This window comes from Rutilus rutilus (assembly GCF_951802725.1).
Source record: "Rutilus rutilus genome assembly, chromosome: 25".
Classification (NCBI taxonomy): Eukaryota; Metazoa; Chordata; class Actinopteri; order Cypriniformes; family Leuciscidae; genus Rutilus; species Rutilus rutilus.
This window is the reverse complement of record NC_140229.1, coordinates 20,500,097-20,523,386: the sequence shown is the minus strand read 5'-3', so window position 1 is coordinate 20,523,386 and position 23,290 is coordinate 20,500,097. Positions and strand designations below refer to the sequence as shown.

At 39.9% G+C, this 23,290-nt stretch overlaps 1 long non-coding RNA gene across 1 annotated transcript; it reads left to right on the top strand.

Annotated features, from left to right (window-relative positions):
• The first annotated feature begins 13,861 nt into the window (after nt 1-13,861).
• LOC311285454 lies at nt 13,862-19,606 on the top strand. The gene is made up of 4 exons (XR_014626357.1): nt 13,862-14,141; nt 14,734-14,781; nt 15,240-15,323; nt 15,445-19,606. It is a non-coding gene; the product is annotated as an uncharacterized lncRNA (long non-coding RNA).
• Nucleotides 19,607-23,290: the final 3,684 nt, after the last annotated feature.

The following is a 23,290-nucleotide window of genomic DNA, read 5'->3' as shown; positions in this document are numbered from 1 at the left end:
CACAGGTCGTTTCAGAAACTCTGGGCCATTTTGCCACACAGAGTTCTCTTTGAGGTCTTCCGGGGTTGCTCCTCTTGTTGTGAGGTCAGCAATGTTCTGCTCACCTGGAATCCATCTCCAGTCTTCAACTGATGTGGACTTCTGGATCTCTCCCACTCTGTTTGCAAAAAAGGTCTGGTACCCATAACTGTCCCTTTGGATTGCACCCAGCACAGTTTGACTGTCCAGCAGATGAAACCACCGTTCGACTTGCATCCGACTGTGCTTTTCAATGTATTTCCTGAGTCTTGCAGCAAACACAGCACCACAGACCTCAGCCTTCACTGGTTCTCCCTTTTGGTCAAGTGGTGTGAGCTTGGCTTTGGACTCAACAAGCCGGACCAGGATACCTTGCTCGGTCTCCCACCTGAAGTATGCAACAGCTCCATAGCTCTGGTCGCTCCCATCTGAGAATGTTATTCCCCAGGGTTCTCCAATCCTTTTGACTGGTGTGAGGCTTCTATTGAAGGTAATTTGGTTGAGGCGTATGTATTCCTCAAACAGGTGGATGGCTTCTTCTCTAAGTCTTTCAGACAGAGGTGTGTCCCATGTGTCTCGTGTTAGAGTTTTGCCTCCAGCTTCTTGAAATGCTTTTCTGACTAGAATGGCTCCTTTCTGTTTGGCAGGTGTTGCAAGCCCTATTGGGTCATACAAACTAGCTACTTGGCTAAGCAGTTGTCTTCTAGTCAGTGGATTTGGAGTTTTTCCTCTCACCTCTTCTCCGACGAGATTTTGGCTGATTCTCATCTTCTTTTTTCTCTTTGAGAAGTTTATCGAGGTCATGAGGTACAGTTTGTCTGGTTCGACCAGGTAACCAACTCCCAGGGCTTTGTTGTCTCCTTCTCTCATTTGGTTGGGGAGAATGAAGACTTCATCTGATGATGCTGGATGTTCTGATGTAGATGTCTGCCTCCCACTTTGGCCTGATCGGACCCACGGCTTGAGAAAGAATCCACCTGCCTTCAGAATTTCTTCGACTTTTTTGGTGGTTTCGTCTAGCTTTTCCAGGTCATTATGGGATGTCAGGATGTCGTCTACATAGGAATCCTCTTCAAGGACTCTCCGTTCCTCCTCCAGATGAGTGAACATGGGCAGCTTTGCTGTCTCTCTCATGGCCAGTTGTGCGATGCACCCTGCTGGTCGATCGCCAATGTTGACCCTGGTGATAGCATATTCCTCAATTTCTTCATCTTCACTGTTCCTCCAGAGAAATCTATGGAGGTGCATCTCCAGGTCTTCAAGCCACACAGAATTGTACATCTTCTTGATGTCGCCGAGGGCAGCATGGACTCCTCTCCTGAACCTTAGTAGCACTGCTCGGATGGGATTAAGTACATCAGGCCCTTTCAGGAGAAGGTCATTCATGCTGATTCCTCTAAACTTCTGGCTGCTGTTCCATACCAGTCGGACAGGTGTTGTTACAGAGTGTGGGTTTGGCGCCACCAAGTGACTGACGTACCATACTGGTCCTTTCCAGTCAGCAATGGTCTCTCTAGTGAGTTTCTTTGCTGCCTTCCTTTCCACCATCTCATGGACTTGAGTTGTGTATGCTGCACGCCACTCTGGTTCTTTCTTGAGCTGTTTCTCCGTCCTCAGAAACGTGGCTTCCACTGCTCTTCTGTTGTTGGGCAGGGAACTTGGATCTTCAATCCAGGGGTATTTTGTGTCCCAGTGAGGCTCCTGACTATGCGCATCTGACTTCACATATCTGAGGCCTTGCCTGATCATCTCAAGCTCTCTTTCTTCACTCAGAGTCATGTCTTTGCCTCCTGGTTGACAGTTACCACACCGGCATCCTCCACACATGGGTTCGCAGGCCGCACCAATGCTGTCCCACTTCCACCAGTCCAAGAACTCTCTGCCAATAACAGTGGTTTTGGTTTCAGCTCTAGATTCTTGCATCTCAGCAATTTCTTGATACTTCACTGCTGTGATTCTCATCGATCGTGCAAAGTGAGTCTCAGAATTGTGCAGGGCCATGTCCACTACTTCACAGAGGTCTGGATGTGCTCCGCCAACGGTCTTTCCTAAAGGGCTTTCCCACAGGACAAGATCTCCTACTACCTTTACTCTCTGTGGCGCGAGTCTTCCTTCACGGTGGCTTATGAGAAGCTCAACATGTTCTGGTCTGTGAAGATCTTCCAGGTTGGTGTCGGGGAAGAACTTCTTGAGTTGCTGTGCTTTGATTACTCTGTGAACTTTTGCAATTTCATCCAACCCATAACAGATCAGCTCATGAGCTCTCTCCGTGCCTCTAGGTGTTTTGACTCTTACCTTGAGTAAGTATCTTTTGGTCTTTACCTTCATGGCCATGCCTCCAACTCCATGGACAACAAGCGTGATCTTTTCACTTTGAAGCTTCAGTCTCCTGGCAGCTAAATGAGTGATGTAGTTGGTATCTGATGCTAAGTCAATGAGAGTTCCAATTTTCTGTCCTGCGTTGGTGGTTACTTCGAGAAGCATAAGAATAACTGGTAACTCACGTGTGCTTCCTCCTGGTGCTGGGTTTTCCCACTTTCACAGATTCTTTCCCCTTGAATCCTCCTTTCAGGCAGAGAAAGAAATGGTGATCTGAAGAGCTTCCTCTTCTGCAGTCTCTATTCCTGCACAGGTAAGTGTCCGTACATTCATCATCCTCTGCATGACATCTGAGGCATCTCCTGCATGCTCCCAGCCTTTCGACAGCATTCAGCTTCTCACCAGGCTTCAGTTCTTTGAATTGCTTACAAAAGAAGATCTTCTCACGGTGCTTTTCATCTCCACAGACAACACATCCTCCTTTTCTCGTGGACTTTGTGGAGGCATACCTCTTCTCCAGGTACGTAGCTTTCTTTTCAGGTTTTTCACTTACACCCAGTTGGTCTAGTTTCTCTAGAATGTCCTCTTGTGTCTTTAAGAATGTTAGAAGGATGTCGAAGTGATTGTCAGGTGTGACTCCATTTCTTGGATTGACCATGAATGTCAGCCAGTCCCTCTTTATATTATCTGGCAGCTTGCTCTCTATGGATCTGATCACAAGGGGATTCTTTATGGCTCCAGTGCTTTCGAGCTCCGTGAGGTCATTCAGGGCCTTTTCCACAGCTTGAATTAGGTCAATTACCTTCCTTGGCTGGTGTGACTTTAAAGGAGGGATCCTCTCTAGGTCCTCAATTATTTCCAAGGCAATTGTTGACTTGTTTCCATACCTGTTTTGAAGTACTCTAAATATGTCTTCAGCACTGTTGTATGTTGACAGGCGCAGGTCTCTACATATTCTCTCGTCCACACTGTCAAGGAGCTGGAACTTCTTCACTTCCACTGAACCAGTCGGCTCTCCCTGCTTTTGCAGACTTTCCCAGTCTCTCCTCCATCTATGGAAATTCCTCCTAAACCCAGTGAATTTAGGTAGACTGGTTGGCTTTATTCTTACCACTGGTTGTGGAACTGCTGTTGGTTGAGGCTCTGGACCTCTTCTTTCCTCTTCTGCAATTTTTTGTGCAGTGAGGAATTCTGCTCTTCTGGCCTCGAGGTTGCTGCCGAATGTTTTCAGGTCTTTTAATCTGCCTTTCAGGTGTGCTGTCTGATCATGTGGGATCCATTTTTCCCAGTCTTTCAGGCTTACAGTTGCATCATGGATTAGCCTCCTCGCTCTCTCCAGCTGCAGTTCATAGCCGTCTCTATTGATAGCAGTGATAGGGCTTGCTTGGGCTCTGTCACAGGCTTTTTCCGCTTCTTGGATTGCAAAGTCTACCTCCTCTTTACCATATCTTGGCCAGAGGTTGGATTGGACTGCCTCACGGATGTCCCCCAGTCTCATGTCGCACTCTTCCATTGTCCTTTCAAGCTCAGCCTGCTGGTGCTTGTCGAGCTTGACTTCTTCATCCTCCTCAGTTTCTGCTTCAGCCAGTAGGCCAGCCCTGTAGTCATCATTTGCGTCGCTAACATACCTTGCCAGGGAACTGAGCTTGCTGAACTCCTCTTGTAGTTCATGCTTAATCATACCATCTGCAGCTTTGCTCAGGTAGTTTGCTTGCTTGGTGAAAGCAGATTTAGCTAAGGTCCGCTCTTGCTTCAGTTGCTTGACTGTTTTCCCAAGAGTTTCCTTTGCCATGGTGAAGAGTTTCCAGTCAATTCTTCCTTTGCGTCGACAGCTTGACTTCAGGCCTTTGATCCTTGTTCTCACTGCCACGCTGGTTATCAATTTCACTGCAAGTATTATATCACAGTACTTGATGACAACTAACACCAGTAGTGCACCGCTTCCTACAGCAGTGACATGTAAAACTACCGCCCAATACGACAGATTTTGTATTTTAATTTGTATGTGTGTTTTATGGTAGAGTATGCCAGTGGTGGATCTCAGTTTGACTATCTGTCCAGTGCCGAGAGTGAAGACATCAGTATGAAGCAGATTATGACCTGGGCCATAGACATCGCTAAAGGTATTATATACACACACAATTTCAGGCCGCGAAATCCTATACCCACCCAGGCCATCCTATGCACCCAAATAAAATTTAGAAACACGGACAACCCTATTTTTTCCTAAATTACATTTATTGGTCTAAATCCTTAGGCTGGGGCTGTGTAAAATAATTAAAGGCTTTCTCTTGAACGGTATCCTCACTTCCCTTTTCCTTCTCTTCATTTGCCCTAATATCTCTCTGTCTCTCCCTTCCACCAGTATCTGAAGAAGAGACAGGTACAAGAAAAATACGCACACTTCATATATACATACATACATACATACATATATATATATATATATATATATATATATATATATATATATGTATGTATGTATATATAAAGTGTGCGTATTTTTCTTGTACCTGTCTCTTCTTCACCTGTCACTTGTTCTGGCCTCATGTTACAAACAGAACTGTCTCCACCTTGGTGTAAAACAACCACCTTATTGTAATTTGTTTGCCCAGAATCTACATTTATTTTAGTAAAAAATCTAAGTATTATATTTATGACAAAATGTTGTTGTTTTTATCTTAAAATTACTTAAATATCCAACATTTAGCAACACTATACTTCATACAATATGTAAAAAAAAAAAAAATCTTATTTTGCTTCTACATGTCATCTCACTCCCTGTCCCTGGCTGAATATGTGATCATTGCACCACAGCTAGTGCTCGGTTGACTGTCTCCACCTTCATTTGATTTAAAAAAAAAAAAAAAAAGGAAAGGAAAGGAAAGGAAAGGAAAGGAAAGGAAAGGAAAGGAAAGGAAAGGAAAGGAAAGGAAAGGAAAAAAGTTTTAAACCTCACAAATGGGCAGACATAATTTTCTAAATTGTGTAATAAAATGATATTGCATTATTTTTTGTTAATAAATGTTAATATTTGTCTGCTAAATTACTAATGTAACTTTACACTACTAAATAATATTAATCTCCTTTAGCATACAGTATTTTGAGTGACGATAGTAATAGGGGCGCTATACCGCTTACATTTGCTAGCATTTCAATACTAAGTGACCGAAGAAAAAAGTACAGTATTTACAGATGAAACTGACCTGCACTTGAAGCCCTGAACAGGTCATTCATTTAGCAACATTTTGATGCTCTGAGTGCTTTTTTTTCCGTTGTCCTTTCCGTCTCTGCTACACCTTGTCGTTTTCTCTCCATCGTCGGGTGCTCGCATTTTCTGTTTAACCGTTTGGCTGAGGCTTAAAGTCGAATCGTAGCCTTGCCAGTAAAGACTAACAGATTCATGATTTTATTTTATAATAATGATTTTATTTCATAATAATAATTTTATTGAATGACGAATTCGAAAATGATCACTGGTAAAGGTATATATATAAAAAATAAAAAATAAAAATAAAAAAAACGCTGGCTGGCAGCAGGCCAAATTAGTCGCCAGGCCATCGGGAATTCTCCCGGTGCTCCCGATGGCCAGTCCGGGCCTGACACACACACACTCATAAACTGAAAAGAAAGATGACCCTGGTTTCACAGACAAGGCTTAAAGGGATACTCCACTTTTTTCGGAAATAAGCTCATTTTACATCTCCCCCAGAGTTAAACAGATGAGTTTTACCGTTTTAGAATCCATTCAGCCGAACTCCGGGTCTGACGGTACCACTTTTAGCATAGCTTAGCACAGATCATTGATTCTGATGAGTCCAGTAGCATTTCTTTCAAAATGACCAAAGAGTTTCAATATTTTTCCTATTTAAAACTTGACTCTTCTGTAGTTAAACCGTGTACTAAGATCGACGGAAAATGAAAAGTTGCGATTTTCTAAGCCTATATGGCTAGGAACTACTCTCATTCCGGCGTAATAATCAAGGAACTGTGCGGCCGTACCATGGGTGCAGCAGGCGTAATGATATGACGCAGCGCCTGAAAATAGTCCCCAGCTCGGTAACTTCTTCCAACGTGACCGGGACTAAGTTTGTCTAACCTATTAGACCTATTTTCAGGCGCTGCGTCATATCATTACGCCTGCTGCACTCATGGTACAGCCGCACAGTTCCTTGATTATTACGCCGGAATGAGAGTAGTTCCTAGTCATATAGGCTTAGAAAATCGCAACTTTTCATTTTCCGTCGATCTTAGTACACGGTTTAACTACAGAAGAGTCAAGTTTTAAATAGGAAAAATATTGAAACTCTTTGGTCATTTTGAAAGAAATGCTACTGGACTCATCAGAATCAATGATCTGTGCTAAGCTATGCTAAAAGTGGTACCGTCAGACCCGGAGTTCGGCTGAATGGATTCTAAAACGGTAAAACTCAACTGTTTAACTCTGGGGGAGATGTAAAATGAGCATATTTCCGAAAAAAGTGGAGTATCCCTTTAAGCCTAGTCCCAGACTAAAAGGCATGTTTATCAAAACTACTTAAATGTCCAAATTTAAATATATCTAATCCTGGCTGAATAAAAATTCTGTCAGTAATTACTCACCCTCATCTTCAGAACACAAATTAAGATATTTTTGATTCAATCTGAGAGCTGTCTCACTCATCCATAGGCTTCTATGTAATTGAAACCTGTCGGCCTAGAAAGTTAGTAAAGACAATGTTTAAAATAGTCCAAGTGACTACAGTGGCTCAACCTTAAGTTTATCAAATGACGAGAATACTTTTTGTGCGCAAAAAAACACACAAAAATAACAACTTTATTCAACTATTCATTTTCTTGGGAATGGGTATGGAGTTAATATTGTGCCATAATTAAACAAACAAATCCAGCATTTTGCAAACAAACTCGAACTGCTTTGCAAAGGAAAACTCGACTCGCAAACAAACAAGCAATGTGCAAGTACAAAGGTCAATTTGAGCGAAAATCCAGTGGAGTAACAAATATGTATTGTGTTTTACAAATATAAATGAGCCTAGATAATATTTCACAAATAAATACAAACCATCCTACAAATTGCATGTAACCTTTGAACAAATACCAAATCTAGTGCATACAAATACATATCTGTCTGTTATGATTGTGAGACATAAGCTGACTAAATTCCAACTAAATAAATAAATAAGTGGGACCCTCCTTTCAATTAAATTAAATGTTCTCATTAATTTATGGAGAACGAAAGAAATGGACTCGTTCAGTAAATGTAACGTTTTTACAAAAATGTAAAAAAGCAACATATAATGGCAGAGTTTCAGCTTATACTGTAGATTCCCCTATCCTAGAGAGAGTGAATTGCTACTAAGTGCTAATCTGTCTAGATATGTAATAAACATTTTACAAAAGAAAACCTTAAAAAGGTTAATTCTAGATAAAGTAAGACAGAAACACCTGTTCACCGCTCATTTTCCTCAGCTGTAGGCAAAGGCAAGTTTCAAATCAGTGCTTCTCCGGGAGACTAGCGCTAAATTAGCCTCTAGTTTAGCGCCATCTACTGTTTTAGAAGAGGAAGTTGCTCAACTGCATTTGTGAGAAAATCTGCCTGGACACATTTGTGAGAAAATCGAGCCGAGAGATCTCATAAAAAGCCAAGTGTCTCACAATCATAACAGACAGATATGCATTTGTATGCACTAGATTTGGTATTTGTTTCAAAGGTTACATGCAATTTGTAGGATGGTTTGTATTTATTTGTGAAATATTATCTAGGCACATTTATTTATATTTGTAAAACACAATACATATTTGCTACTCCTCTGCATTTTCGCTCAAATTGACCTTTGTACTTGCACATTGCTTTCTGTTTGTTTGCGAGTCGAGTTTTCCTTTGCAAAGCAGATCGAGTTTGTTTGCAAAATGCTGGATTTGTTTAATTATGGCACAATATTAACTCCATATATGGGCCTCTGAGTGAGTTCACGTAGTGTAACAGCGCAGCGCTTCTGGGTCGTACGTCAGAACGTAGGCTCACTATTGGCCAGCATCACACACATGACCAGCATCGGCCAATAGTGAGCCTACATTCTGACGTACAACCCAGAAGCGCTGCGCTGTTACACTACGTGAACTCACTCAAGCCTTATGGGGTTGGAACAACATGAGGGAGAGTAATTACTGACAGAATTTTCATTTTTGGGTGAACTAACTCTTTAATCTATGCCCTGTCTGTGAAACCGGGCCTACATTGTCTAAATGTAAAACAAAACACATTTACAGTGGAAGCCTAGCACAAATGGTGATATCAAAAATATAACCATATATAATGATATAAGGACAGGAACATACCAATGCATACTTAGGGGAGACCAGGTTTTTGGGTGCTGTTCTGGCAGGCAGACAAACTGCTCTGACCAGCTTAAACCAGGGAGGAAGCTTGCTGTAAACATTATACAGTCTAACTAACTTTAACTAACTTCCAACTGTTTCTCTGACTTGTAAGAGGAAACGAACTGAACAGTTTACATTAAAGGGGTGGTAAAATGCCCTTTTCACAAGATGTAAAATATATCTATGATGTCCCCAGAGTGTGTGTGTGAAGTTTTAGCGCAAAATACCCCACAGATATTTTTATATAGCAAGTTAAAGTTGTCACTTTTTAAGGGTTTGAAAAAACGCACCGTTGTGTGCCTGGCCCTTTAAATGCAAATGAGCTGCTGGGGTTTCAAGAGCTCATGTGTGTTAGCAGCTGCTATTACCTCACGCAGACACACTAAAATGACAGAAACTGTTCTGCCTTTAATGTTAAAACGGAGTTAGACAAAGATGGAGAGACTCAATAAGAAGTGACAACATGTAGAATGCAACAGGACGTCTCTGAATGGTTAGTTGATGAATTTATGTTGCTGATGTGGAGTTAACTATCTTCAATTAAGATATTCTGTCATGATAAATCTATAAATCGCTCATATAGTAACTGTTGTGAGATGCATACAGAGTGACTCTCTATTGCATGTGAAAAAATGGATGCTAAAGTTTGAGCTGACTCACAAATGTACTCTTATACAACAACATTTCCTCTTCTCAACATGGACCCGGGGGAGGGGTTTATGTTAATTCTAGGGTTAGTGATGTCACTAACCCGGGAGGAATGTCGTGTAGTCCCTACCAGCCGTTTGTTGTAGTCCTTTTCTTTAAAAGCAAATATCTTCCTTTGCTTTGAACTTTGAGTATTGTAACTTTGCAGATGTTGTTTATGCTCAAACAGCAACATTACACACTAACTAAAGTTAGAAAAGTGAAATCATAATCAACCACCCCTTTAAGTATTTTTTGTTTTTGTTTTACATTATTTCACAAAAGAGACCTACAAAAATACATCAATAATGCACTCAGTCATTGAAGGCGTCTGCTGCCCTCTAGTGAAAAAACAAAAGAAAAAAACAACATTAATCTGCATTTAATGATTATTGCCACTAGAGGGGCTTATAGTTTCTCAATGAAAATTCTATAGAGCAAAATGAACTGGAACAAAACTCCAATTTGAAAAAAAAAAAAAAAAAAAAAGTATAAATAGTTGTATTATATATATATATATATATATATATATATATATATATAAATCCCCATTTCCCAATCATTTCTTATGGGGGGTCAAATAGACCCACAATAGAAGGATTTGTTACTGTTTTTATTGCAACCACAAAAACTCCTTGAATAGATGCATACATTTGATTTGTAATTTTTTTTTATTATTCATTTATTTGGATGGGACAATGCATATTGATGAACGTACAATATGAATTGACGTAAATATGCCGGATTTAGCACAATGCTAATTTCCATCCGTATTCCCAGACATGTAAAAACAAACAAAACAAACAAAAACAGCACTGTAATGTGCTAATCTACTCAGCTGGACATAAGTTGGTATACACTTGCTGCATGTCTCATAAACCGTTCAATATAAACATCTGGCAGAAAGAAGAGCAGACACTTGGATACATCTGAACAAGTGTGATGATGTGAAAGAAAGCTAAATCTATAGTCTTTTGCTCAATTCAGTCCGATTTTCAATGTACACAGAAAACTTGACCTGAAAAATACACACAAAATTGTGTCAATTTCCTTTTCGGCGAGTATTCACATGAATACAGTCGGTTATGTCTTGACTTAAAGGTGCACTGTGTAATGTTTAGCGGCATCTAGTGGTGAGATTGCGAATTGCAACCAGCAGAAGTTCACTCAAAGTTCTTGTGTTATGGAATGTGGACTCAGACATAGATAAATGCAGATAATAGTGAGCTTTATTAACAGCACTGAGCAGAATGGAGAGAGTGGGTAAGTATGCAGTTCAAACATAGCCTACTTTAAGACAGTGGATAACATGGTAATGATGAAAGATCATGGATGGATGGACAGAGGGCAGGTTAGATGCACACACCTCGTCTTGGTCTGTGAATATGGTGGTATGGTACCTTGCAGGTGAACAACGGAGAGGAAGATGCAGGAGAATGCTCACAGGAAGGAATCGCTGGAAAGAGACGCTGTTGATAATCGCGCTGTGATTGGCTGAGGTGAGAGCCTGGCAGATCCGTGACTTCTTGACTGAATAACTTGAATAGCTTTACTGAGGATTAATCTATATTTCATTTATACAAATAAGTATGTCTGCTTGAAAGAATGAAGAATGTTGTATACAAGTTGTTATCATTCATATATCATTAATGGTTTCTTTAAAGGGATAGTTCACTTTGAAATTAATTTTTGATATGTTTTAGCTTACCTCAAGGGCATCCAAGATGTAGGTGTCTTTGTTTCCGCAGTAGTTTCAATTTTGATATTTTTAGGTCAAACCGTTCTTGTCTGTCAGTCATATAATGCAGGTCTATGGTCACTGGCTCAAAACACAAGCACAGAGTCCAAATTAAAACAATTCCCCATCGTCCAAATGAAACAATTCCCCATCATAAGTACACATTGATGGCCTAAGACACGAAACGAGCGGTTTGTGTGAGAAAACGAACAGTATTTATATCGTTGTTATCTCTTGAAAACAGCACACGTCCAAATGATCTGACGGCGCGGGCGGGTATAGATATATACATAGATGTCGCCTTGGCTACTGCAGTTCATTGGAACGAAACCGTAGCCAAGCGACATCTAGTGTATATATCTATACCCGCCCGCTGGCGGGTATAGATGTATACACTAGATGTCGCCTTCGCTACTGCAGTTCATTGGAACGAAACCGTTGCCAATGCGACTTCTATGTATATATCTATACCCGCCCGCGCCGTCAGACCATTTGGACGTGTGCTGTTTTCAAGAGATAACAACGATATAAATACTGTTCGTTTTCTCACACAAACCGCTCGTTTCGTGTCTTAGGCCATCAATGTGTACTTATGATGGGGAATTGTTTCATTTGGACGTGGGGAATTGTTTTAATTTGGACTCTGTGCTTGTGTTTTGAGCCAGTGACCATCGACCTGCATTATATGACTGACAGACAAGAACGGTTTGACCTAAAAATATCAAAATTGAAACTACTGCGGAAACAAAGACACCTACATCTTGGATGCCCTTGAGGTAAGCTAAAACATATCAAAAATTAATTTCAAAGTGAACTATCCCTTTAAGAGAAGTGGTTTTATTTAATTTTAAGATAGATTAAAACATGTTTTATGTCACAGCAGTTAAATATGTGTTTGTAGTGCATGTTCAAACCATAATATCATTCATAGTAATAGGTTAATAGATGTTTTCTCCAAAAGTATATGAGTTTTATGAACATTTTAGAGAAATGCTCAGTTGACGCATTACAATTAAAATAAACCAATTCGATTTTAGTCGACTAAATCTACTATAGATTTGGTCGACTAAAATCTTTTGATATTTAGTCGACTAAAACTAAAACAATTCAGATGACTAAAATATGACTAAAACTAAATGGCATTTTAGACAAAAGACTGACGAAATCACAAAAATTTGCTGTCAAAATTAACATTGAATTTAGAGAGTTCTCTGATCATAATTGTTACTAGTAAGAAATTACTAATAAGAAAAACGGGTTAATCCCAACATAACACCGACTGTGACGTTGCAGTCAGGATCATTAATATTTACGCCCCCAAAATTTGCTGATACCAGCCCGTGTTCTAGACCAGGCAGTAACGTGGACCTGCACAGCTGAATCATCAGAAGTTCTGCAGGTATTGTGAAGAAGCAAGCAAGGACAATAGCGAAAAGGGCAGATCATGGATATAAATGTTATGTTCCAGGGGATGTGAGCACTTTTCATACCCTTCCCACAGAACAGAACTGTCAACAGGCATGGTTGATGTTTATCTATAACAGGATACTGCACCATTTTAATTCAAAGTTGTTAGTTTGCTCTGCCCATTTAACCACTGACAGTTTTTCTAAACTGGGACAAAATCAAGCAGGCTTCGCTCAGCGTTTGAAACTAAAGAAGGGGGCGATTCCAACTATATTTCCATTACAACCCCTACCGCAAGCAGTGAGTAACGTTAGTGATTTTATCCACTTCTTGATTGTTAAAGCCATTTCTGTTTAAAAAGCCATTTCTGTTTCTTAGTGAGCTAACAACATTAATGCTAATTTACCCTTAGTTGTCGAGATCGAACGCAAGATGCTAGGACAGTAACGTTAACCTTAGCTAACTAGCAAGCTCCAAGTAACAAGCATAGATAACTAAATAGTATGACAACCTATTTACACGGAGGTTAATATTATTTCCGGCCTGTGTTGTCATATAAATGAATGAGGCATTTATATAGCGCTTTCATATGTACTGCTGTACACCCAAAGCGCTTTACAATCATATCAGGGTATCTCTCCTTAACCACCACCAGTGTGCAGCATCCACTTGGATGATGGGACGGCAGCCACAGAACAACGGCACCAGTGCGCTCAACACACACCAGCTACAGGTGGAGAGGAGAGAGAGTGATAGAGCCAATTCAGTGGATGGGGATTATTAGGAGGCCATGATTGGCAAGGGCCTACTCTTACACCCCTACTCTTTACAAGAAGTGGCATGTGATTTTTAATGACCACAGAGAGTCAGGACCTCGGTTTTACGCCTCCGAAGGACGAGTTTTATAAAAATTATGTTAAGTTAATTTAAACTGTTAAAAATATATAGAGCAATTGTGTCTCTTTAGAGGACTAGGAGTTTTTTGCAATTCACTTTTTGAAACGTGAACAGATTTGGTGAATCGTTTATCGGAGGGATGCAAATCTCTCAGGTTTCATTAAAATATGTCTTTCGAAGATGAACGAAAGTCTTAAATGTTTTGGAACTACTTAAGGGTAAGTGATCATGACAGAATTTAGATTCTATTTAGATATCTAGATTCTATTTTCTATTCTATTTAATAGTGTTGTTTTTAATTTTACCCAGCTTCTTCAAGTTTGCATGGCGTGTGACATTTGGAACCTCATTATATTGTGATTCTAGGTAAGATTTGTATTACATTAACGTTACTTGTCTGTGCCAGTCCTATTTTTGACAAAGTGTAAAGTCTTTTTCAGTTCAGCTACATTCAATTTGACCAATCAGAGCCAAGCTTTTCAAGTCGAAGCCGAAGCAGACTCGAACAGTTGAAGATTCTGCCCTCAGAAGTTACTGGTTTTAGTTGCTGTTGGCACAAATAAATCGCTCACTGTTTAATTTTTTCCTAGGTGGATAGGTCTGCAGCATTTGCTAATATGACTTACACGTGGAATACTGACGTTAACCGCTGTAACATGATGCTGACACTGATTTCAAGCAACTTCAGCACTGGGTAAGTCTAAAGTCTTTGATAAATCTGTTTAAAATCTATGTGGAGACATTTGTCTGTCTTAAAACAACTATAAAACATAACTATAAATCTGCAAAAAGCATCTGCATCTATCATTATAACATGTACAACATTACATGAACATTATTTTTATTTGCAAAATGAAGCTGTGTATTTATTTCTGATTTCCTGAACAATTTGGCTTCATTGTTTTGATGTAAATGATCTTTGAAAAGTTTGAAAAAACATGTTATGAACATAAAGTTACTTTGTCTTGAGCTGACCAGCCAATTATGGTAGTGTGTGTTGATTGGTGTTTATATTTGTTCAAGCTTGACAACCTTATTGCCTTTTTGATTACTTTCTAATATATATTTCTAAATACAAATAAGTACAAAGATTACATTGTTAAAAGCGATGCTTATAAGAGAGCATACGTTTGAAACGGCTGAGTCTGTGAAGGGTTTTGATTATATTATCCACCAAGTACATTGTACTCAGCATACTGTCATTCTTAAAAAGAAAACACATCATTCATCATAATTTGCCTGCCTTATATGTGTGTGTGTATATACTGTATATATTTTTTTTTCAGACCAGCTGCTATTGAAGAAAAACTGAAATCTGAGTGCAGAGATAAGTAGTAAGTATGGTTTAATCTCATGTCACCTCTGTTATAGAGATTTTTGGATCAGGCCTATTGAAAGGTGATTGATAGTCAGGAAAATGTTAGCAACGTGTCCATTTCAGGTGTCTAATTTGTGCTGAGTCATTCATGTAAAAATCTGTTTATTTAATTGTTTTTTAAGTAAAGCTGCAAGTCTTAGTTGTCCTGGCATACAATAGTTTGCACAACTTCTAATTTCCTTAAATCTTTGGAACAGAGGTGAAGACAGCGCATGTTAGCATGACCACCATAGACACGATCATGGGAAATACCCAAGGTTTAAATAAACCACAATTATCAATATACAACATACCCTTTAATATTCACCGGTTGCTTTATTTCTGCAAATAACTATATCAGTGACTTTTTGATTGAACTTTGCTCACTGTAAATTGTGTTGAGCTTCTTCTAATCTTGTGTTTAATGTAACTCAGAGTGCTGTATAGTGACGACAGACAAGAGGATAAAAATGGACACTCATGTCCAGCTTGATTAGAATATGGCCAAAGCTTTTAAAGGTAAACTGAGAAGTCAATGGAATTGTAATGCATTTCTATGCAAATTATTATACATTCAAACATGGATACAAAAATGTTAATCATTGGTTAATTTTATATAAATTCTTCTTCCCTTTCACAGATCCTGTGATAAAGCAGTCTTCAAACACTACAGTGTCTGAACCACAAGCCCTCAGTTGCAGAAAATGAGTCGTACTCAAAGAAGTGATCGTCCACTTGAAGATGAAGATGTGACATTCAAACTTTTCTGTTTCTTTGGTTCAGCCATTTGTAGGCCTAAGTTTGTAAATAATTATTCACCTCTGCACATTGTTTCTCCTTAACTTTTATTTTTATTTTTTCAGAAAATTGAATTTTGTACATCACAGTACATCACAGCTCCTGTGTACAAATCTGTGAAACAGCCAATCAGAGCAGAGCTCAACATTACTATTCATGACCCTTCTAAATAAGGTAATAACAGCCCATTTCATTCTAGGGACAAATCCTAGGGTTGTAAATGGACATGTAAAACCGTATCTGGAGATTTTTTGCCCGTACCTAAGCCACATTGCTTCGATGTAGATATCAGAGACATTTTTTAAAATATTGTATCAATGCATTCTATGGCACCTTTAAACTAAAATGGCTTGCCATACTCCATTGCTTCTTATGGAAAGCGCAAGATTCAAATGAAAACTTCACTGCAAAGCGTCACCTAGTGGATCCTCATATGCCCTTTATCTCAATACTCACATCCACATAGCAACCTCACTCTTGTATAAGAAAAGTAAGACATTCACCAACTAATTAGTGCTACAGAGGAAGATCTTGCTGTGCATTTTGAGGGGTACACATCTAGATTTGTTGCCCACATATGATATTGCTGAATTACACTGTAATTTATACTCTATATAAAAAAAATAAAAAAATAAAAAAAACACAAACGGTTTGTTTCCACTACACCAAATATGAACTACTACTTTGTGCAACTGAGGTTAAATTGCATTTCTTATGAATCACATTTTTGCACAACTGGGACATAAAATATGGGAATGGCCGAATTCCGTCTGGGAATATAAAATCAAAGCACCTACGTCATTAGGTACTAGTACAATAAAGTGTCTGATAAATTTTATCAAAACTTCCTTGAGCATTTCCTTACTGAACTCTGGTGAACCTACATTTTCCAAATAAATAAATCCAAGTTTTCGAAAGGAACTCCTGAGATTTCGTAACTCTGATTGTTCTCGCCAACATTTATTGACAGAAGCACATGACACAGTACACAGTAAGTTGCTCATTTACAGGCTTTATTTTACCCTTTGATGTGTAATAAATATTATTTGTGTTTATGTTCATTAAATGTTAGGGCCATTTAATAACACCTTGGCCAAGGCAACGCTAGCCTATATGAGAAGCTTTCTCTCTTTTGCACAAGAGTTATGGGTAAAGACAGGTGCAAATCAACAAATTGAACATTGACAAACAAACAAACGTGCACATATCTCATTACTCAATTCTCTATTCTCATTTAGTGACCTGCAGTAAACATCTCCAGTCACCTACTTATGTTTGTATGAATCAGTGGTTTATTATCAGAAAAAATGTAATGTTCACAAGTTTTATTATCGTATATGAGTTGTTATCACCTCAAGTAGGAGTTCCCTGTCCTGTTCCTGGAAATCTACCTTCCTGCAAAGTTCAGCTCCAACTCTAATCAAACACACCTAAACCAGTTACTGAAGATCTTCAAGAACGCTGCATAATTAGGCCCCACTTTCACAGACAAGGCTTTAGCCTAGTCCCAGACTAAAATGCATTTTGAGCTGTTTTAACTTAAAGCAACTTGCACTGACATATCTTATATATCTTATATGTCAGTGCCATTGTTTTGTCTAAAGATGCACACCAGTAATTTTTTTCTAAGGCATGTTTATAAAGGCTACTTAAATGTCCTTATTGAACTAAGGCCTAATCCTGGCTTAATCTAAAACCAGACCTAGGTGTTGAAGCAGGGCTGTTACTGAGCTTAGGAAGGATATCCAGTAGGGGTGGTACGGTACATGAAAAAACATCCGAACCGTTCGGTTCGCTTGTCTCGGTTTCGGTGCGTGTGCGTCGCACGGTTCGACTTCGACGCATGCGCAATGTAGCCTCGTGCCTGTGCTAATACAATGCTTAATCATAAATCAGATGTATGTAGAATAACATTATGATGTCCAGCAATCGAGTTAAATAGTACACTGGGTTTACTTAGACATTTAATGAGATTTACTCCACTATGTTGTTTTTTCACGTGAATAAATAGTACATAGGTCGACTGTTTCACAAATGTAGCCTATTTTAATGGTCCAGTGGCAGAACTCTTGCCAAGCGTGTCATAGGTTCATCAAAACCGATTATGTTTATCAGTGGTTGTATATCAAGCAGGGACAGATTTGTGTGAATTTTGCTTTGTGATTTCACCGGAACGAATAGAGAGTCTCCTCAACGGATTGAAGCGCGCGTCCGAGTGAAGACTGCGGCGTGTGCGCGAGCCACAAGAGAACACTGTATCAGCGCCACTGATCGCAGCGGCAATGAGCACTTTGATCACTTGATTAAAAAAACTAATTTCAGCGCTAGATTGCTTCTTATTTAACAAGCGAACGAAACAAATAATTTGCTAGTTACCTGGAGATGTTTTATTTATTTGTATTTGTACATCCGTGCCGCGAGATGTTTCAAAAGTGGTGGGGACAATATCGACCCTGGGGTACATGTCCCACCCGCAAATTACGCCTATGATGACGAGACACGAGGAGAAATTGACAAAGAACTGTCCGACACAGCCCACCTAGCTCTCCAGATGGATGGACCTCCAGGGCCACTGAAAGTTTCCTCACGGTGACCGCTCACTCACTATATTACTTCGATATGGGAAATGAGAAGCTGCGTTTTGCAAACACGCCCCATTTATGAAATAAATCAATTAATAATTAGATAATTAAGCTATATATCATATGCTGAAGTAAATTTTGGAGTGTTAAAGATTAAAAGAAAAAAATAACAACAAGAACCGTACAGAACCGAAAACCGTGACCCTAAAACCGTAATACGAACCGAACCGTGGGTTTTGTGAACCGTGCCACCCCTAATATCCAGGGGGGACCACTTGCTTTAAGTCCTATAGTGCATCTCGTCTTCATGGACTGCAGCAGATTTGTGAGATGTTACTCTACTCTTCCACCAAGGCACTTTCAAGTTCTCGAACACGCTTGGGGGACACTGTCAGGGTTGTCTAAATTTTGCAGAGATGCAAAGCATTGCAAGGACAATCAGCTGTCCTTCATGTGTCCCTGTAACACTGTCTGGGGCATCGTACGGACATTTACAATTTATAGTTACACTTTACAAAAAGGTTTGTCATGGAAATTCTTAATACGAATTCAGCCTACTAATCTGACTTCTTCACCACGGACAATTCATCCAACTTCAGTTGTTAATATAATAAAATACTACAGTATCTCAAGGTAATAATTTCCCTTCCCGAATACTTACTATAAAATATGGTATAAAGTATGGTGACGGCATCCCATCAAGAAGCCACTACAACACAGGTGTGCGCTGGTCCGACACAGGATCATTCACAGGTGTGTGCTGGTCCGACATAGGAACATTAATTATTAACTCTCACTATTACAGCTTGACCCTAGTGCGGGTCTATAGTCTTCCTACAGTATCACTGTCTCTGCTGTGGTCCTCTGAGCGGATCATCTTTAGTTCTTCTATTCTGTAGCTGTGCAGCATGTACCAGACACGACTCCCAAGTTGCTCTTTGCAAGAATGAAGTTTTATTCACGGCCGGGATCTCTCTGGTCACAACAACCAAGAGAAACTGCTGAACAGAAAGATACATGTACATTTATGTCTTACAGTTGAGTGAAAATCAATGTCACTCAAGTCTTCTTAACTGTGGTTTGTTCTGGTGAAGTGGTCTTCACAATTTTTTTCATGAGAGCCACACTGATAGGACAAAGTCAATAGGAGAGCCACTTTTACCGCAAAATGTCAAATGTTACATCCAGTCATTAATAGCATTTCTGCTTATCGATCTGTCATCCCTGAACATACAACATGCAATGCAATAAATACAAAAGGGGGGAAAAAATCATTCTTTATCATTAACCAGTCAAATTTGTGTAGCACCCCCTTCCCTCTCAGAAATGACGTACCTGAGCTCTTAGGGCGGGTACTCGGGTTCGAATTTTGCAGTCTCTCAACTAATTATAAAAGAACTCTCTTAACAGCCTTTAGCACAATACACTATTCCCTCTGTCTAGTTATAACCCTGACTTTTTATGTGAATGTGAATGTGAATTAACACAATAGAAATATTCTGTTTAATCTTCAACCAAACCAATTAGTAAAACTTGATGAAATCACTTCAAGTAAACAATTACAGTGTTTATTAAACCAAATATGAATTTAAATGAAAAATAGAAAAGATGAAACTAGAATGATGATAAATAAACACTAAACTACAATTAACTGTCTATTTTAGAATGATGTCACCGAGGGGCAGTTAGGATATTTTAGTAATACACAATCTCTATGATTAATGTACTTTTAAAATTGTATGACAACCCACAGATGAATATGAATACAGCAGTTGAGTACAGATTTTTTCATCTCAATGGCTTGTGCTGCGCAAGGACGTTTTGTTGCTGCGTCGACCAAAGCGCAAGCGCAGCAGTGCGCATCATTGGCGTGCTCACGCGCACGCCGCGGTCAAAGTTCAAAATAGTTCAACTTTTCCCGCTACGCTCTGTGACGATTACCAGCGCGGCCAATAGAATCGGGGGATCCAAACAAGCACGGAAATCAAAATGGATGAACGGCTAGTACTGTGTGTGTCGGAATTTCCTGAGCTGTACGATACAAGTTTGAGGTCGTATAGGGACATCGTCTATCGCTCGCTTCTTAGAACGGGACAGATACATTGTTTGCTGCTGACCGAAAGGAGGAACAATAGACGTAATAGAGCTCCCACTAAAAGTTTTTAAAACTCTGCCTACGTCATAGCGCAGCGCAAATCGCGTTGTATCTGAAGGGCAACGCTGAACCCAGCGGCAAGCACCACGCATACCGCGTCCTGTGTGAAAGGCCCATTAGGAAACTTGAATCACTCAGTTTGTCCCTGATATGCGCGTCCTGGCCTCCTCGTGATCCCTCGTTGCCAGGGGAACCCTGAACCTCTCGGTGATTCAGGGCGCTACCTGGATGTCCAGTCGTGAAGCTTCTCCTTATCACCGTTATTCACGTAGATATTAAAAGTACACAACTACCAACAGAATAGTGACTAAGTATCTAAATACTAGCACTAACTCGTCTGGAACTCAAACAAGTATATGACAAGCTGAAAAATAACTCAGCTTTCCGCTTACAGATCGCGAACCTTGCGAAACCAAAACAAAGTTCTGTTAAATAAACTATTTCAACACTTCTTGTTAGTAAAATAAATAAAATCAACCAATCCTGGTCGGATTAATCACGATTCTTTCACACATACAGCGGTGCGCTTTAAACACACACCATCCGCCATTCGCCTCCTATTCTCCTTTTTCTTTTCTTTTCTTTTCCTCACAACTCCCAAGAACCAATCATACAACACATTACAAAGGTATAAGGCGGGCTTAATAAATTATACACCAGTGAATAAAGGACAAACACTAACTTGTTCATAAAACCCACATTTTGCACATGTAAATTACAACCAAACTCTACCACAGAACGATGCTCTTAAAGGGGTAGATACCCATATACACATAATAAAGAAATATGAACCCAGTACCCAAGAAACATTATTAGAAAGGGTCTTAAATACTCCCGTTTAACTTGGAGGAGAAAATCCCTGGGTTACACTCTCCCCCCTCTAAAATTCTCATGTCCCAAGTTTACTTTGTTACACTTAGCACACTGGGCCAGTGGATGACACCAGAAGGTACCACAAACGTTTTTCCTCTCCCGAGAGTTCCCAAGATGTATGACCATACCCTTGTACACAATAGATAAAGGTCTGTCTGAAGGCTTGCCGAGATTATCGTAGCTGAGCTTCATGACCGGTTTCACGGTTCTCTTTGAACGTCTATCCGTAGAGGCTCTCTCCACTGTTGGAATGTTGCTGACCTGAACTTCCTCTTTTGGTAACTCCTCCACTTCCATTTCAGGGTTTGAATAGGAATTCTCTCTCATATTCTCTTCCAAAATTTTCTCAGACACATTGTCTTTCAGAGTTCTACTTCCATCAGCACTGTGCACAACTTTCTCACCAGCAACTTCAGGCAATAATGTGTGCAGTGGCTTGGTCTGCATTCCACCTCGGTCTGGTACATGGTAGCAAATATCATCCTCGCTCTCAGAAGACGTTTCCACTCTGTTGTGCTCATTTGTAGTAGCTACTTTTTCTCTTAATTGTTTTTTTCTTCACACTTTGGGCTCTAGTTACTGGAGGTCTTATGTCTTCTCCACCACTCGGAGCAGGAATTCTCACACTGTCTCCAATCGGCAACAGGTCATCTCTGTGGAGAGTCCTCACTCGTCCAGTTCCTGTCTCCGGTCTTAGCTTATATACAGGTAAGTTCCTTAACCTCTCCACTACAATGTAAGTCACGGAATTCCACCTGTCCTCCAATTTATGCTTTCCTGTTTGAACCAGGTTTCGAATGAAAACACGATCTCCTTTTTCTAGCATTTGAGGTTTCACTCTCTTGTCATAATGTTGGTTATTCCTTTGATGATTTTTCAAAGAAGTCTCCTCTGCTAATTGGTAAGCTTCTTGAAGTTCATGTCTCATTTTTTCCACATACTGCTGATATGTTACTTCATTATCTCCATCAGGTGAAGTACTAAAGCAAAGATCCACAGGTAGGTGAGCCTCCTGTCCAAACAAGAGATAGTACGGCGAGTAACCAGTCGCTTCGTTCTTGGTACAATTATAAGCATGTACCAGCTGGCTAATATGTTGGCTCCATTTTGCTTTCTTTGCAGGATCAAGGGTACCCAACATTGAAAGAAGGGTGCGATTGAATCGCTCAGGTTGAGGGTCACCCTGCGGATGGTAAGGTGAGGTACGGGAGTTTCGGATCCCCAACATCTCCAGAAGCTCTTTAATGAGACGGCTCTCAAAGTCTCGGCCTTGATCAGAATGTATTCGTGCAGGCAACCCATAGTGCACAAAAAAATTTCTCGCACAAAACCTTGGCCACGGTCACAGCTCTTTGGTCCTTAGTTGGGAAGGCTTGAGCATAACGTGTAAAATGTAAAACGTGTATGACCAGGACATTTGCAATTCCTTTTGAATCAGGTTCTATGGAGAGGAAATCCATACAAACAAGGTCTAAAGGCCCACTGCTAGTGATGCGATTCAGCACCTATTCAAACCTCTGTGGTAAAGTTTTCCTGGCCACACACCTTCCACAAGTCTTTACATACCGCTCAATGTCCTGGTTCATTTTAGGCCAGTACAACCTATCTCTTAGCAGTTCAACTGTCCGCTCCACCCCCAAATGACCTGCATCATCATGCAAGGATTTCATTACCTGAAGATGGAACTTCTCAGGTAAAACCATTTGCCATCTTTCTTTTCCATCTTGGTCTTTGGTAACTCTATGGAGAAGATTGTCTCTGATTGTCAATTTTGGGCTTTGTCGTTGTAACAGTACCACAGCTGGATTTGAGCTTTTGGGCATGGTATACAGCCCGAAGCCATTTGTTTTGAGAATAATGGCTGGCTGATGAAGTTATTGGCTGGCTAGCCGGCTCAGCCAAAACCTAAATGGCTGCTGCAGCCGCCAAACTTTTCATAGCTGCAAATGGCTGAAGCTGCCACTTCATGTCTACAGATGTCTATGTTATACTGATTTACTAGATCTCAATATTTCCAAGCAATGCATGGCTTACACTATATTTCTACAAAATGCAATACAATGTAATAAAGAAAACAC